We start from the raw sequence: 11,639 nt of genomic DNA on the forward strand, positions 1-11,639 counted from the left end.
CAGTGCTCCTTCTTTGTTTCCAAGTTTCGCATTCCAATCACCAGTAATTATCAATGTATCTTGATTGCATGTTTGGTCAATTTCACACTGCAGAAGTTGGTGAAAATCTTCAATTTCTTCATCTTTGGCTTTAGTGATTGGTGTATCAATTTGAATAATAGTAATATTAATTGGTCTTCCTTGTTACCAAAACCTCCTGCTGTCAAGTCAATTCCAACTCATAGCGACCCTTTAGGACAGAGTAGAACTGCTCCATATGGTTTCCAAGGCTGTAAATCTTTATGGAAGCAGACTGCCTCATCTTTCTCCCTTGGTGTGGCTGGTGGGTTAGAGTCACTGAACTTTTTGGTTAGCATGAATGTTTTAACCACCTTACCACCAGAGTTGCTCAGTCTTCTTTGTAAGCATATAGATATTACCCTATCACTAACAACATTGTACTTCACAATAAAAAAAAAACTAAAATTAAAAAAAAAAAACCACCAAATTCACAGTGGTTAAAGCATTGAGCTGCAAACCAAAAGGTCAATGGGCCAAACCCACCAGCTGCTCCATGGAAGAAAGATGAGGCAATCTACTTCCATAAAGATTTATAGCCTTGGAAACCCAGTGGGCATCATTATGAGACAGAATTGATTCAATGGCAGTAGCTTACTTCACAATAGATCTTGAAATATCCTCTTTGATGATGAATGTGATACCATTCCTCTTCAATGTGTCATTCCCAGTGTAGTAGACCAGATGATTGTCCCATTCAAAATGGCCAATACCAGTCTGTTTCAGCTCACTAATGCCTAGGATATCAATCTTCATGTATTCCATTTCATTTTTGAGAACTTCCAATTTTCCCACATTGGTGCTTCGTGCATTCCATCTTCTAATTGTTAATGGTTATTTGCAGCTCTTTCTTCTCACTTTGAGTCATGCCACATCAACAAATGAAGGTCCAGAAAGTTTTACTCTATCCATGTTATTAAGATCACCTCTACTTCAAGGGAATAATTCTTCCCTAGTCATATTTTGAGTGCCCCAACCTGAGGAACTCATCTTCTGGCACTACATCAGATAATGTTTCAGTCCTACACATAAAGATTTTCAGTGGCCGATTTTCTCAGAAGAGGACTGCCTCTTCCTTCTTCCTAGTCTGTCTTTGTCTGGAAGCTCCACCAAAACCCATCCACCACAGATGATCCTGCTGCTATTTGAAATACTGATGGCACAGCAACCAGCATCACAACATACAAACTTCCACAGTATGACAAAGTGACAGATGGGTGGTGGTCCCCATCAGTAGACAGTGCTAAAACAAACCAACACAAAGCACCGCATTCTGACTCACAGGGATCCGATCAGACAGAGTAGAGTGGCCCGTTCTCATTTCCAAGGCTGTAAACCTTTAGGGAAGCAAGTTGCCTCATCTTTCTCCCACAGGGCAGCTAGTGGGTGTTTAAGTCACTGACTTTTTGAATGCTTTAACCACTGCAACACCAGACCTTCTTTGTAAGGACACTGGAGGAACAATAAAGAAGGAGATGATTTAGTCCTGGATCATGTGCATTTTGTTGGTAGATCCCACAACACCTCAGGGGACTCTACCATCCAGTGGGCCAAGGCCAGGGTCCAAATCAAAGTCCCAGTTTCCAGGCATGGGAGATCCCAGCTTTTCTCCTTCTCATGGAGCTCTGCCTCAGCCCCAGGGATGGTGGCTGCCCTCACATCTCCTATTCCTGTATTTTCAGTCCTCTTTATTCCTCACTAAACAATTTCTTGTTATGCCAATCCCCTGCTATAGTCAACAATTCCTTACATTATACTTTCCCTGTACAAATGCCTATGGTTTCTGTCTCATGACTGGACCTGACTGATGCAGAGACTGAGAAGGTTATTGTCTTAGGGTCCTAAGGGTGCCCTAGCAAAGTGCCATAAACTGGTTCATAAGAATATGAGTGGTTCTTAACAATAGAAATGTATTGTCTCACAGTTCTTGAGGCTGGGAGTCTGAAATTGGGTGCCGGCCATATTGATTCTTTCTGAGGTCTCTTAAGGAGAATCTATTTCATACCTCTCTCCTAGACTTTGGTAGCTCCTGTAAGTGCCTGATGTCCCTTGGCTTACAGCTCTGCCTCCTACAATCTGCTTCTGTCACATGCCATGTTCCCCATTTGTCTTTTTCTGTTTTATAGGATACCATATAAGATTAGAAGGGGTTCTGGTGTTGTGATAGTTGGGGTTGTGTGTCAACTTGGCTGGACCACAATTCTGAGTTGTTTAAGCAATAGTGATGTGGTTATTCCCATGATGAGATCAAATGTGTATGTTTTGAGCAGCCAATCTGTTGAAAGGGAATTTCCCAGGGGTGTGGCTTGCTTCCAATATACAGAGAGAGACATCCTGAGAAAAAGACAGACTCTTTGGTGGATCTGAATCCTGTTGTGCTGCCTATAACTGTCCATGAGCAAACAATCCACCATTTGGCCTGGTGGTCTTCGATTTGTCATCTGTCGGAATCAACAGCTGGTATACTGCCTGCCAATCTTGAGCTCATCAGCCCCTGCAGCTGAGTGAGTCAGGAAAAGCCTCCAACTTGACCTTTGATCCAAGAACTTGGGACTTGCCAGCCTCTATAAGTATGTGAGCTATCTCCATATATGTATATAAGCTTTACTGGATTTGCTTCTCTAGAGAACCCAGTCTGACACGTTTGGTACTGGGAGTGGTTCTAGAGAGACAAAATCATAAGGATGGGTTTCCTAAACTGGTTCTCACTAATTCTGTTTTGGCTCTCCTATTTGATTAATCATAAAGGCACTGGTGACTCTGCCTCCATTAGTAAAGAGGGCCCTGCTAATCTGTGGTGTGAGGTGGCAACATTTATATGCAAAATAACACCACCAATAGATCAAGTATTTTTGAGAAGTGAGGCTCTGGGTGATCACATATTTGATGCTTTTCTGCAATATTGTCAGCATGAGGAGTATAAGGAAGCTGGCTGGTTGATCCTACTTATGCTAGATAAAGTGGTGAAAGAGTGAGATGAGTTCAGGGCTGCTGAGTCACAGCTCAAGCACTGCATAAAAGACCTCAATGTTTTCAGTTGTGCCCTGAAAGAAAGCTTTATTTCTTCTAGTAACAGAGCTGATATTGCTGAAAACAAAACCCAGAGTCTTATTGTAAGGGTGGCTGAATTACAACACCAATTGAATTACCAACCCAGAATGGTGTCTGAAGTTAAAGTGAGGGCATTGATTGGGAAATAATGGGATACTGAAACCTGGAATGGGGACATATGGATGGACAGTCAGGAAGATGAGGATGTGGAGCCTGTAAATTCTGTTGCATCCCTCCCATCTGAAGGGATTACTGTAAAACCATCATCCCTTCCACCTTCATTTGATGAGATTAACCCAACTGTTCCAGCTGGGTCATTGCCTGAGGCAGAGGCCATGGAAGACATTGCTGAATGTTCTCAAGAACTGCCCCCAACCACCCATTGTTGCTGCTAGACCTATAACTAAACTTAAGTCCAAGTGAGCCCTAAAAGGTGAAATACAAAGTGTGACTGAGAAGGTGATACACTACAACCAAAAAGACCTACTTGATTTTGCTAACATGTACAGACAGAAACCTGGAGAATATGTGTGGGAATGGCTACTGAGGGCATGGAAGAATAATGGTGCAAGGAATGTAACATTTGATCAGTCTGAGTTTATTGATCTAGGCCCACTAAGTACAGATTCTTCATTCAGTGTTTCAGCTTGAGAGGTTAGGAAAGGATCTAATTGTTTATTTGGTTGGCTTACTAAGCATGGATTATGTGGTGGCCTACCTTAAGTCAAGTTGAAGTACCAGACCTGCCTTGGTATAATATAGAAGAAGGTATCCAGAGGCTTAGGGAAATTGGCCTGTGATAATGGATTTATCAGATTAGACCCCTGGAGCCAGAAATGGAGAGTCCAGAAGACACGCCCTTCACCAGTACAGTGAGGAATAAATTTGTGCAGGGAGCTTCAGCTTCCTTGAAGATTGGTATGATTGCTATTTTATGTAAGCTGGATTTGACAGTGAGAACTGCACTAATTGAACTAAGACACTTAATTATGATGGGGCTGATTGGACCCCATGGTAGTAGGGGAAAAGTGGCAGCACTTAATCAACAAAGACAAGGTGAGCGTGGTTACCTTAATGGACAGCAGAGTCAAAACAGTAATCAAAATTCTCTGACTCATGTGGAATTATGACATTGGCTACTTAGGCATGGTGTTCCTAGGAGTGAAAACCAAAACCAAACTCACTGTCGTTGAGTCGGATCCGACTCATAACGACCCCTCCTTGGGTTTCCGAGGCAGTATCACTACAGCAGTAGATTGCCCAACCTTCCTTCAGAGGAGTGGCTGGTAGGTTTGAACTGCCAGCCTTCTGGTTAGCAGTCAAATGTCTTAGGCACTACGCCACCACAGATCCCTCCTAGGAGTGAAATACATGGCAAAGCTACTAAATATTTACTTGATTTGTATAGACAGAATTCTAGGTCACATGAACAGCAGTCTAGATTGAATCACCAGAATACAGAGTCACAGCCTCTCAATCAATTCCCAGACTTGAGTCAGTTTACAGACCCACAACCCCTTGAATGAAGGGGAGGCCAGGTCCCCTTGAGGAAGGACCCCACTACATTGCCAAAAATGTATGCTGTCAATCTTTCTCCCAGCCTTCCCCAAAGGGATCTGAGGCCTTTCACAAGAACGACTGTTTAGTGGAGAAAACAAAATCATCAGACTTTTTGGGAATTACTGGATATTGGCTCTGAACTGACACTAATTCAAGGAGACCCAAAGTGTCACTGTGGCCCACCAGTCAGAGTGTGGGCATATGGAAGTCAAGTTATTGATGGAGTCTTAGCTAAAGTGCATCTCACAGTAGGTCCAGTGAGTCCCCGAACCCATCATGTAGTAGTAGTTCCCCAGTTCCAGAATGCATAATTGGAATAGATATACTGAGCAATTGGCAGAATTCCCACACTGGGTCCATGACATGTTGAGTAAGGGCTATTATGGTAGAAAAAGCCAAGTGGAAGCCATTAGAACTGCCTCTACCTACAAAAATAGTAAATCAAAAGCAATATCCCATCCAGGGAGTGATTGCAGAGATTTCTGCCACCATCAAGGACTTGAAGGATGCAGGGGTGATGATTCCTACCACATCCCCATTTATTTGTCTATTTGGCCTATGCAAAAAACAGATGGAATGACAGTGGATTATCATAAACTTAATCAGGTGGTGACTCCAACTGCAGCTTCTGTTCCTGATGTGGTTTCATTGCTTGAGCAAATTAATACATCTCATGGTACTTGGTATGCAGCTATTGATCTGGCCAATGCCTTTTTCTCAATATCAATTTCAAGGGACCATCAGAAGCAGTTTGCCTTCAGCTGGCAAAGCCAACAATATACTTACACAATGCTTCCTCAGAGGTATATCAACTCCCCAGCACTATGTCATACTTCAGTCCATAGGGATCTTGATTGCCTTTCCCTCCCACAAGACATCATGCTGGCCCATTACATTGATGACATTATGCTGATTGTACCTAGTATGGAAGAAATATTGACGACTCTAGACTTATTGGTGAGACATCTTTGTGCTAGAAGGTGGGAAATTAACCCAACAAAAATTCAGGCACCTTCCACCTCAGTGAAATTTCTAGGGGTCCAGTGGTGTGGGGCATGTCAAGATATTCCTACTAAAGTGAAGGATAAGTTATTGTATCTGACTTCCCCACAACTAAAAAGGAGGCACAATATCTGGTGGGCCTCTTTGGATTTTGGAGGCAACATATGCTTCATTTGGGTGTGTTGCTTTGGCCTATTTATCAAGTGACTTGGAAAGCTGCTAGTTTTGAGTGGGGTCCAGAACAACAGAAGGCTCTGCAACAGGTTCAGGTTGCTGTGTAAGCTGCTCTGCCACTTGGACCATATGATCCGGCTGATCCAATGGTGCTTGAAGTGTCAGTAGCAGACAGAGATTGCTGTTCAGAATCTTTGGCAGGGCCCTATTGGTGAATCGCAGCACAGACCCTTGAGATTTTTGAGCAAAGACCTGCCATCCTCTGTAGATAACTACTCTCCTTTTGAGAAACAGCTTTTGGTTTGTTACTGGGCTTCAGTAGAGACTGAACACCTCACCATGGACCACCAAGTCACTATGAGGCCCGAGCTGCCCATCATGAACTGGGTATTGTCTGACTCACAGAGTCATAAAGTTGGATGTGCACAACAGCACTCCATTATTAAATGGAAGTAGTATATCAGAGATTGGGTTTGAGCAGGACCTGAAGGCACAAGTAAGTTGCATGAGGAAGTGGCCCAAATGCCTGTGGTTTTACTCCAGTCACCTTACCTTCCCTCTCCTGGTATGCATCTATGGCCTCATGGGGAATTCCTTATGATCAGTTGACCAAGGAAGAGAAAGCTCATGCCTAGTTTACAGATGGCTCTGCATGATATGCAGGCACCACTCATAAGTGGCCAGCAGCAGCACTGCAGCCCCTTTCTAGGACTTCCCTGAAGTACAGTAAAAACAAAATGCAACACACTGCTCTCAAGTCAGATCCAACTCATAGCAACCCCTCCTTGGGTTTCCAAGGCAGTATCACTACGGAAGTAGATTGCCAAACCTTCCTTCTGAGGAGTGGCTACTGGGTTTGAACCACCAGCCTTCTGGTTAGCAGTCAAATGCCTTAGGCACTACACCACCAGAGCTCCTTGAAGGACAGTGGTGAAGGGAAATCCTCCCAGTGGGCAGAACTTTGAGCCATACATCTGGCTGTTCACTTTGCATGAAACAAGAAATGGTCAGATGTACAATTATATACAGATTCATGGACTGTGGCCAATGACTTGGCTGGATGGTCTGGTACGTGGAAGGAGCATGATTGGAAAATTGGTGACAAGGATGTATGGGGAAGAGATATATGAATAGATTTCTCTGAATGGGCCAAAGAAGTAAAGATATTTGTGTCTCATGTGAATGCCCACCAAAATGTGACCTCAGCAGAGGAGGACTTCAACAATCAGGTGGATGGGATGACACGTTCTGTGGAAACCAGCCATCCTTTTTCCCCAGCTACTCCTGTAATTGCCCAATGGGCTTGTGAACAAAGTGCCTTGGTGGCAGGGATGGAGGTTATGCATGGGCTCAGCAATATGGACTTCCACTTACCAAGGTTGATTTGGCTACCACCACTGTTGAGTGCCCAATCTGCCAGCAGCAGAGACCACCACTGAGTCTGCAATACAGAACCATTCCTCAGGGTGATTGACTGGCAACCTGGTGGCAAGTTGATTACATTGAACCACTTCCATCATGGAAAGGACAATGTTTTGTTCTTACTGGAATAGATACTTATTCTGGATATGGATTTACCTTCCCTGCACACAATGCTTCTGCCAACACTGCCATTCATGGACTTATAGAATGCCTTATTCACCATCATAGTATCCCACACAGCATTACTTCAGATCAAGGGACTCACTTCACAGTAAATGAAATGTGGCAATGGGCCTATACTCATGGAATTCACTGGTCTATCAAGCAGCTGGCTTGATAGAACAATGGAATGGCCTACTGAAAACACAATTACAGCACTAGCTAGGTGACAATACCTTGAAGAGTTGGGGCAATGTTCTCCAGAAGGCTGTATATGCTCTAAACCAGTGTCCAATATATGGTGCTGTTTCTCCAATGGCCAAGATTCATGAGTCCAGGAACAAAGGGGGGGAAACAGGAGTGGTACCACTCACTATTACCCCTAGTGACCCACTCAAAAAATTTTTGCTTCCTGTCCCTGCTACCCTATGCTCTGCAGGTCTGGAGATCTTAATCCCAAGGGAAGGAACACTCCCACCTGGAAACACAATGCAGATTGCATTGAACTGGAAGTTAAGAATGCCACCTGGCCATTTTGGCTTCCTCATGCCTCTGGATCAACAGACAAAGAAGGGCATTACTGTGCTGATTACCAAGGAGAAATTGGATTGACATTACATAATGGAGGTAAAGACTTATGTCTGGAATACAGGAGATTCTTTAGGATGTCTCTTAGTACTACAATGCCCTGTAATTAAAGTCAATGGAAAACTACAGCAACCCAATTCTGATATGACTGCTAATGGCCCAGATCCTTCAGGAATGAAGTTTGGGTCACCCCACCAAGCAAAAAACCACGACCAGCTGAGGTGCTTGCTGAGGGCAAGGGAAATACGAAATGGTTGGTGGAAGAAGGTAGTTCTGAATATCAGCTATGACCACGTGACCAGTTGCGAAATGAGGACTGTGATTGTTATGTTTCTTCATTGTATGTATGCATCAAATATTTTTGTTTTCTTCTGTTAAGAAGTATGGGTAGGAGGAGGGATATACAGAAAGGATCTGTGACCACCATGATAACAATAGGAAATGGGAGGACACTGAATTGTGCACCTAAGAGATAAATGACAGATGCTAATGCCAACCAATGTGTCCACAATACTGCATTGCCATTAACACCAAACACCAGGCTACAGATAAACACATAAACACCTGAAACAATCAGATGGGGGTCAGTGAACAGGAGTATACTCTAGGCCAAGGATAGATTCAGCTGGGGCTAATCTTGCATAGACACCAGTGATACAAAATACCTGCAATCCTTACAGAAACAATAGAAGACAGACGTAGAGTAATCCCTCACAGACAACCAGACACTATGGGAGAGAGATCCAATAGATCTACCACCTCAGGACCATAGTACTGGGGGGCACCAGACTCAATTGGCACAACAAACCACATAAAAGCCTTGCTCCACATCCTACATTGGTGAGTAGTGACTGGGGTCTTAAAAGCTTTCAAGCAGCCATCTAAGATGCAGCTAACAGTCTCCTAGCATCGGAAGCAAAGAAGAATGCAAAAAAAACAGGGCATTTGGAAGCAATCAGCCCTAGGACATGATGGTCCTCAAGACCAGAAGAACTAGATGGTGCCTGGTTACCAATGCCAACCACTCAGGAAAGGATCAAATCTGTAGATCATGGATAGAGTGGGAGGAAAACCATGGGACAAAATCCAAAAACTCAATAATGACCAGAATTACTGGTCAGATGAAATCTGATGAGACCCCCAATACTATGGCCCTGGAATACATTCTGCACCTAGAATAAAAATGCACCCCCAGGGGCTGGCTCTCAGCCCAATAGTTAACAAGATGTACACACAGACCTCTCAACCCAAGATGATGCACCCACATACTCTATGGTAATACAGCCCTTAGAGCAATAGACCACAGGGCACCAGAGGACCAACATTCAAATTGAAGAAATGCAGGACAAACAAGAGTGCATAAATATGAGGGGCGCAGGGGGAGGGTTACAGGGTAGGGAGGGGAGGAGACTGGGTTAGGGTTGGACATGGTAAATGGGGAGTGAAACTAAATGTACACATAACTTTGAATGTAAAACAGGTTCTTAAAATAAAAACAGCAAGTATACTGCCTGCCAACCTTGAGCTCATCAGCCCCTGCAGCTGCATGAGTCAGGAAAAAGCCTCCAGCTTGATGTTTGATCCAGGAACTTGGTACTTGCCAGCTTCTATAAGTGTGTGAGCCATTTTCCTAAGATAAATTTATATATATACACACACATACACACACACATAACCTTTACTGGTTTTGCTTCTCTAGAGAACCCAGCCTGACACAGGTGTCATAGTGGGTAAGGCCCCTCCTGGGGTGAGGCTCTGGCACACAAGCCTAATATACCACTGAATCCAAGATTCTACTAAATCCAAGATTCTACTGAATGCCAGAGGTCAGCAATTCAAACCCACCAGCAACTCCACAGGAGGAAGATGAGGCAATCTATTTCAGTAAAGATTTATGAGTGTTCATCATATGAACATACATAGTCTAGCCTCCCAGGAAGTGAAAGGTCCATGAAGAGAGGTCCCAGTATTCCTCTTTGCTCCTGACATCTCGAACAGTTCATAGTTGGTCACTATGAGTTAGAATCAACTTGATGGCAGTGGGTTATATAGGATTAGAGCCCATCTACTCCAGTATGAGCTCTTGTGAACTTAACCGATAACTTCTTCAAAGACCCTATTTTCAAGCAAGGTCATGTTCACAGGTACTGGGGGTTAGGACTTTAATGTGTCTTTTGAGGGACACAATTCAACCCACAACAGTCATCCAGGTACAAACAGGGGCCATTTGTTATGGGAAAGGAACAGCATCTCAGAGGGCAGAGGAGGGATGGGGAGCCAGGTTCTATGGAGACAACAGCTAAGAGAGCACCCCAGGGATCAGAGTAGGGCCCTGCTCAAGGACTCTTCCTGCCTTCCAGAGCAGAGGATTAGTAGCACATAGCCAGTTGGTTTCAGAATTACCTCCACTCCACCCTTTTCAATGATGATGGCAGCTATGTTGTACCTGTCTCAACACTGTTGAGTATGTCAGGACATCAAACCTTCTTTTGAGCTCAGAACTCTGGATCAAGAACTGCCATCTCCAAAGAGCTGTATTTGAGAAGCTTCATCTGGTGAAGTTCACAAGATCCTGAACTGCAAGCCTGATGCATTAGCTCGGTGATGTTTTGGGGGATTCTGGGGAGGGGCATGAGCACATGGGGGAGGGATGTAAATGATTGTACCCAGAGGGCACATTGTCTTAAATGGTGGGAGGTGGAGATGGCCAGAATATACTCCAGTTTCTCTCACCCATAGTCAGTCTATTTCTCCAACACCTGAGTCTGGACTTGGCCATGAGATTCCCTTGGCCAATGGGACATTAGCTAAAGTGATGCAAAAAGAGGCTAGAAAAGTATTTGTGCACTGGGATCTCCCTCTTGCTGCTGGGTCCTTTCCATCATCATATGAACACACCTGGGCTAGTCTCCTAGGAGGTGAGAGGCCCATAAATAGAGGTCCCAATATTCCTCTTTGCCCTGGACATCTCCCACAGCTCAAGCCGCTCCTCTGGGATCATGCTAGGCCCCTCTGCACTGGAGACCCAGGACCCAAGGCCACCTGAATGAGAAGCCTGTGAGTCCAGCCTTCAGGGGTACACCCAACCCACCAGACAGCATTCCCTTCCCCTCTCAGGATCAGTCTAACATGTAGAGAGGTCTTAGCTGATGTCCTTGCATCTGACTGACCCAGTACTGCCCAAGGCCATCAGGGTGTCTTCAGGGACCCCCTAATTCACCACAGCCTTCGATGTAGGCTTAGCATCTACTACTACCCAGAAAGCTCAGGGACTCAGGGCACCACACACTCCTTCCCTCCTGGGGCCACCTCCAATTCAGCCAGGTGAGGCTCTGACACAGCCGGTCATAAGCCTAACCCACCACTGAATCCAAGAGTCTACTAAATCCAAGATTCTACCAAAGGCAAGATTCTATTGTCTACTTCCCTAGAGTAAGGGGCAGAAGCTGGGGGCTGAGGCTGAGGCTGAGACCTCTTTAAGATCAGTGCCCACCCCGCTCTTGAGGGCATGCCACCTCTCAGCCATCTCCTCTTTCCTCATTGGGGTCTCTGCCCCACATTCTCAGAGAGTATCAGCTCCTGCCCACTTCCCCCCACATCGTCAGCCTTTGGAGAGCTTCAGCTGC

The sequence above is a fragment of the Orycteropus afer genome, unplaced genomic scaffold (genome assembly GCF_000298275.1).
Source record: "Orycteropus afer afer isolate SDZICR_OR568_19922 unplaced genomic scaffold, OryAfe1.0 scaffold00371, whole genome shotgun sequence".
In the NCBI taxonomy this organism is placed as follows: Eukaryota; Metazoa; Chordata; class Mammalia; order Tubulidentata; family Orycteropodidae; genus Orycteropus; species Orycteropus afer.